The sequence below is a fragment of the Otolemur garnettii genome, unplaced genomic scaffold (assembly GCF_000181295.1).
Source record: "Otolemur garnettii isolate 467f Iridium unplaced genomic scaffold, OtoGar3 scaffold00002, whole genome shotgun sequence".
Taxonomy (NCBI): Eukaryota; Metazoa; Chordata; class Mammalia; order Primates; family Galagidae; genus Otolemur; species Otolemur garnettii.
Genome location: NW_003852397.1, coordinates 47,467,090 through 47,474,657, shown reverse-complemented (window position 1 = coordinate 47,474,657; position 7,568 = coordinate 47,467,090).

Below are 7,568 nucleotides of genomic sequence, written 5' to 3'. Positions count from 1 at the left end.
TATTATGTATCTTCTCAATAAAAGGATTCTGCAAGCAGTGCTCAGGGCTATCCTGCACCTATAGTTAGACTCACCTCTTGCACTGTGTACCATCAATCCATGTCCAGGTGATCATTTATGCCATGGTGACATCTGGCGCAGTTGGCAGGATCTGAACCAGGCCACTGACCTAAGAGGAATACATACTTGGGAGTAAGTGAATTTTTTGGCAAATACAAGAAGGAGATTATGGGGAAGCAATGGGTAATTCCCCATCTATTGAATCACAATATTTCCAGCTTTAAAAGACATTATTGAAGTTGGGTGGTGCTTGCAGCTCAGTGAGTGGGGTGCCAGCCCCATATATTGAGGGTGGTAGGTTTGAATCCAGCCCTGGCCAAACTGCAATGGGAAATAGCCAAGCATTGTGGCAAGCGCCTGTGGTCCCAGCTACTCAGGAGGCTGAGGCAGGGGAATTGCCTAAGCCCAAGAGTTGGAGGTTGCTGTGAGCTGTGTGATGCCGCCATGGCACCATACCAAGGGTGAGACACTGTCTCAAAAAAACAAACAAACAAACAAACAAAACCCCCAAAATATTATTGAAGTCCATGAGAGGGAAAGTGAAGCAAAAGGTTTATTAAAGAATCATTTAAACATGTTAAGAAACACTGTTATTGGTTCCAGTCTATAGGAAGGGCAGTTCTTAATGTAAAGGTCTGGAAACAGGTTGTGAGAGCTCTCTGTAGAGCTCATCAATTAGGGGACACAATACAATTACAGGTATGATCCCTATGTAACTTAATTACTTTAGCATTGCAACTTTTCAGTCAGAAACTGATGAAGAAGGGAATGTTATAGTGCATAAAACTCACTCAGAGGAAGACAGTAAAAAGCAAGAAAAAACTCTGAAAGGCTATGAGCCTATTGACCCTGTGCCTTCTCACCTGTTGCCTCCTTGGTCACGACAAATAGTGTATTTCTCATTTCAGTTATTGTAATTTTTAGCTGAAGAATTTCCTTTTTGTTTTCTTTTTAGGTTTCATATCTTGTTATTAATATTTTCATTTTACGATATATCATCTTCCTGGCTTTCTCAACATCTTCCTTTAGTTTTCTGAATATCTTTAATACATTTTTTAAAATCCTTTTTCTAGTATATATTTTCAGGGACAATTTCTGTTGGTTTAGTTTTCTCTGTTGCACGAGCCATTCTTTTCTTTTCCTTTATATGCCTTGTGATTTTCTTTGTTGAAAATCAGACATTTATATCTAATAATGTGGTAAACCCCTAGATACCAGATTTTCTCTCTTCCCTGAGAACTTACTATTTTGTTATTGTTATTATTGTTACTATTGTTGTAGGCTGTCTCTGTGCCAAGAATTAGCCTCTGGTGTGACCTTAAAGTCTTCTCAGATCCTTTCTGATCAGGTAGCTTTTTCCTGGGTATGCATGGTGACTTTCTATTTACCTTTTACATGCTGTTGCTTTTGAATATCCTGGTCTTTAATTTTTGGCTCCCAAAGAAGGAAAGAGAGAGAAATGAAGAAGGGGCACTCACCTGTTAAGTCCTCTGGTAGTCACCTCAGCTGGAGGTAAAGGAGCTTGCAACAACTGGAGAAGGTACGATGACAATGTTACTATCTCTTTGCTCCTGTGTAATTAGAGGAAGAAATCAGCAGCAATCAGAGCACAGATGCCCAAAATTTGGAGGGTAGGGCTCATTTTTTCCTGGTTCCCAGAAGCTGTGTGCAACCTGTTTCAGGAACATGTGCACAGCTGCTTGCCATGGGAATTACCACTATTGTAAGAGCTGAAATGACTGAAATAACCGAAATGTACCGTCTAAGCCTTCCCTGGGAAGTTATAAGTCTTCAATGGTTTCCAGAGTTCCAAACTAGTTAACATAAGACAGATTTTGCCATTGCAATTATCTTTGAGGAGTCATATTTCTGGTGCTTCATACTCCACCATCTTCTCTGAATCTTCTCCCTCCTTATGTTTCAATATATATTTCCCAAATGATGATAATGTTGATATTGTTTTTACATGTTTATTTGCCATTGTATATTTTATTTTGTGAGGTTCTTCTTCAATTTTTGCCCATTTTTTAAAATGGGTTTTTTATTTTCTTATTTTTGAGTTTTAAGTATTCTTTACATATTCTGGATAAAAGTCTTCTACAGATATATGATTTAAAAATATTTTTCCTAATCTATAGTTTATCTTCTCATTCTTTTATCAGTGTCTTTCACAAAACAAAAGATTAATTTTGACCAACCACAATTCATCAAATTTTTTGGTATTATATCTTAAAATAAAATAAAATAAAACCTCATTGCTAAAATCAAGATCACATAGATTTTTTCTTCTATGTTTTCTTGTATAAGTTTTATAATTTTACATTTTTCTCATTTATTTTAATAATCTATTTGAGCTAACTTTTGTATAAGATGTGTGGTATGTGTTGAAGTTTATTTATTTTGCAGATTAACATCTAATTTTTTAAATACCATTTATTGAAGGTACTATTCTTTATCCATTAAATTGTCTTTGTACATTGAGTAATAATGAATACAAAGCTTAAAAATATAATTTCCCCTTGAACCAAAAGGGAAAGAGAACTTCTCTCCACTTCTTTTCTGTTTAGCAGTTCCTTTAGAAATATGAGATTCCTTATAATTTCTCTTTTTGAGATGTATTTAACTCTCTTTAAATGCTAACTAAGTCTCTTGCCAATTTTCCATTTTAGATTTCTTTTCCCCATTGGAGATGTTTGGGTCATCTTTTTGAAACATAATTGGTACCAAACTAGGCTCATTTGCCCATCTCACAGTGTGTTAATTTCTGAAATGATGAGTTTTGAGTCAGAGAAAGGGTGTATTCACAAGGCATACAAGTGAGAAGATGAGAGAACTAATCTCAAATTTCCCTTTTAGAGGACAGGATTTATGGCTCTTCCTAGAATACATGTTCCGAAAATGGCAACATTAGTATAGCCTAAGGATGGAGTTTTTGGAGCTTTGAAATCAAAAGGTCACCCATTGAACACTCACATAGGCCCAGTTGAAGGGTTGTTAGCGTGGGGAAAATTATTTCCTGACCTTGGTCATAGGCTTTCTTTCTCCTTGAGAGACCTAAAGAGTCATGAGAATGGTATATAAGTTCTGTACATGCAAGAGGGCAGAAAACTGACCTCCAAGAGAGACTGTCCATGTGAGATGTGGCAATAAAGATTCTCGGGATTCCAAAAGTCTCTTTACACTGAAGGCAAAGGTTATGCTCTAAATCTGTGGTTTTGCAAAAACAAAGTGGAAACATTCTATCTGATCTTCTACATGACCTCCCTATTCATGCTAATGTCTGATACGCAGCTTTTATCTACTTCTTCCTGTTTTATGATAACAAATATGGACCCAAGGGTTGCTTGGGAGGATTTCTCCCTGAGTTCCTCAGTCCCCAGGCACAGACTCTGTGTCAAACCTCTTCATTCCTCCCACCAAAACCCCTCAGTGGATTTAAACCTTCTTGAAGTGAACATAAAATAAGTCCGAGTTCATGAAAAACAATTTAGGCAACTACTACTATAGTGACCTACACATCACAGATGCTGTTTATAAGAATGTTAGTGATTTAGTTGTATACTGTTTACATACATGACTTTTAACTATATGGGTATTTAAATAAAAAAAAAAAAAAAACCTAGAGAGGCCAGTTCAGTTTGGTGGGCCTAACCTAGTTAGCCCTCAGTTTCATAAGGATTAAGAAGGATGAGTCTTGTCCTCTTATCTTTATGAGAATTTCAGTCTAGGTCCTTGGATCCAAGTTGCAACCTCTTACTTATCACAAAGATATGAAAAAAAATTATTTCTATTTTTAATAAAGATAATTAACAAAAATGTAAGGGCAGAGACAAGATGGCTGACTGGAGCCAGCTTTCCAAAGAGTCTCCCATCCAGAATTAAAGGACAGAATTTTAGCAAGTAAACTGATGGTTTGGAGCTGAGCCAAGAGAGAAGGTTGAGGAACACACATCAACCCTGTTGAAGTGGGTTGTGACCCCAAAGAAACAAACAATAGGTACAAAATCTATTACCAAGAGGTCAGGAGTCTGCTCCCCCATCAGAACGGCTAGCAGTAAGCTTTATACAAACAAGCAAGCAGATTTCAGATCCCCTCCTATTTTATCCCATGGGAGACACATTCTAAAAATAGAACTTCTTCCCTAGAGAGGACTTACCAATGTGCATGGCACTCTCTCACCAGGCATAAAACTATATAAAACTGTATATACTCTCTACCTATAATTCTGAACTCCTAGCACTTCCCTCAACCCTCACCCTGAGGTCTGGCAGCCTGTCACCCATGGAGTCCAGATTCATGGGCATTTTCTTGAGAGATGTGAGCAGTGAGTTGGCTGTTGCTGGTCTATGCTGATTCTGTGGCATGGGAGTAAGAAGAAGATAGTGAACTTAGGGAAGCATATAGGAGAGGGAGAGATGGTGCCCCACAGCACAGAGCAGCAGCGGCAGCAGTGGGTACAATAGGGCTCACACTCCTTGGGATATTTTGGAGAGACAGTCCTCACCTCTCTGGGCAACCAGAGGAAGCTAAGCATCTTCTACGGTGGCAGCCACTAGCAGAACACTTCTGGGACAGAAATGCAGGCCCTGTGAGTAAAGGGTATGCCTGAGGTGGTACCTGCCAGGGCAGGGTGTGGCAAGGATGCAAGCAGCCCCAAGGTGGGACTGAGCCAGAAGGACTGCTTTAGTGAGCCTAAAAAGCACCCAGCCCTCTGGAACTGATAGCTAAGTGTGAGTTCTAAGTGTGTTTGCCCAATGCAGACTGCAGCTGAGATAGACACTCCAGCTATGGGCAGCAGCAGAGACTGGGGCTGAGTCTCAGTTTCTATGAACTTAAAGAGTATCTGATCCACAGGAGAATATAGCTGGGGCAGAAATAAATTATGTGAAATTGTTCTCTTCTGTCAGTAACATCAGTCAGTGGGGGTGGAACTGAGTGAACCGCCCCAACCTCAATTAAGCACCTGAGGTTGTCAAGCCTTAGCTAGAGAGCAGTGGGCTGGCCAAGGAGACATAAATCTTCCTGTGACTAAGGCAGGTGCAAATCCCAGGAGCATCTGCTCATTGGAGGAAACTGGGTCACAGTCCTGAGGGGTTACCAGTGTCTGGGTGTGACAGAGGTGCAAGTTGGGGTAGGAGGCATCAACCTTTGCATTTGCTGGTTGGGTCCTTCTGACCTAACAGAGCACCGAAGTGAGTCATACTTGAGCTGTCAGCAGACCCCTGCTATCAGTTGCTAGAGACCTTTTGAAGTCTCCCACCTGAGACCAGTGCTGACTGGAATGATTAATTTGGGCCTCTTGAACTGGGCTAATCACCCGAGGACTATCCAAAGTGGTACCTTGGGTGTGTGAGGTTATGGGAAGGTTTGATTTTCCTTTTCCAGTTGTTACCCATGGGGGTGGGGTGACTTAATTGCTGGTATTTCTCCACAGTTGAGACCTCAACCCAGAGTAACTGATTCACTAGGGTAGGACACAGATGAGCTGAAAATAAGACAGAGCCACTTAGCCCCACCACATCAAGTAGGTCCCAGTTTCTCAGGCTGTAGCACTGTACAGGTACTTTGCAAAGCTCTGGGGGAAAAGGTACAGACACTAATCCCAGCTCTTGGTAAAAGGGTTGGTTAATCACTACTCCAGGAGCCCCCAACCCAACTTCACTTTATCTTCTCATCTAGCCAAACAGTGTAAAATAATCATGGGGTGGAATCAGCAGAAAAATTCCAGTAATATGAATGACCAGAGTAGATCAGCTCCTCCAAGGAACAACATGGTGGACACAACTGAAGATCCCATTCATAAACAAATGGCTAAGATGTCAGAAATCGATTCAGAATTTGGATCGCAAATAAGATTAATGGAATTAAGGTAAAGTTGGAATTAGAAATTCAAGGAGCATTTCAAAAGTTGTACCAAGAATTCAATGAATTCAAAGACAAAGTCCCCAAAGATTTTGACACATCAAGACAACAATTTTCAGTCTTCAAAGATCTGAGAAATATAGTAAAATCCCTCAGTAACAAAATGGAACAGGCCGAAGAAAGGATTTTTAACATTTAAGACAAAGCTTTAAAACAATCCCAAACACTTAAAGAGGAACAGAAGTGGAGAGCAAAAATGGATCATTCTCTCAGAGAGCTCTGGGATAATTTGAAGAAAACTAATACTCACCTTATAGGAATTCCTGAAGGCAACAAGGTGGCTTTGAAAGGCACAGAGGTTCTTCTTCATGAGATAATGAAAGACAACTTTACAGACATGCCAAGAGATTCTGAAATTCAGATAGCAGACAGTTTCAGAACCCCAGCATGACTCAACCCAAATAAGACAACTCCTAGAAACATTATAATTAACTTTGGCAAAGTTAAAATGAAGGAGAAAATTCTGCAAGCAGCCAGACATAATAAAACCATTACCTACAAGGGGAAGAATATTAGAATGACTGCAGATCTCTCTGCTGAAACCTTTTAAGCTAGAAGAGGTTGATCATCAACTATTAATCTCCTAAAACAAAATAACTTTCAACCAAGGATCCTGTATCCAACTAAACTGAGTTTTATTTATGATGCAGAAATTAAATACTTTAATGACATTCACATGTTAAAGAAATTGGCCATAACTAAACCAGCTCTCCAGGATATTCTCAGACCTATCCTCCATAATGACCAGTGAAATCCTCCAACACAAAAGTAAACTCACTCAGAAACTTTTAATTAAATTCCAACTTCCACAGTGATGAAAGGATTAAAAATGTCCACTGAACTTTCAAAAAACTCAATACCAACAATTCTACCAGGCTTATCAATATTAACAATTAATGTGAATGGCTTAAATTGCCTTCTAAAGAGGCACAGGATGGCTGACTGGATACTAAAACTCAGGCCAGATATCTCTGCATATAAGAATCTCATCTTACCTTAAAAGATAAAGATAGACTCAGGTTGAAGGATGGTCATCCATATTTCAGGCAAATTGAAATCAGAAAAAAGCAGGTGTTGTAATTTTATTCACAGATACAATAGGCTTTTAACCAACAAAAGTAAGGAAAGATAAAGATGATCACTTCATATATGTTAAGAGTGACCCTCAACATGACAAAATTTTAATTATTAACATTTATGGACCCAACCTGAATGTGCCTCAATTTATAAGAGAGACTCTAACAGACATGAGCAACTTGATTTCCTCCAGCACCATAATAGTTGGAGATTTTAATACTCCTTTGGCAGTGTTAGATAGATCCTCCAAAAAGAAGCTAACCAAAGAAATTTTGGACTTAAACGTAATCATTCAACAATTGTATTTAACAGACATCTACATAACATTTCATCCTAACAAAACTGAACACACATTCTTCTCATCAGCCCATGGAACATACTCCAGAATTGATTGCATCTTAGATCACAAGTCTAACCTCAGCAAATTTAAAAGAATAGAAATTATTCTTTGCATCTTCTCGGGCCATCATGGAATAAAAGTTGAATCTAATAACAACAGGAATCTGCA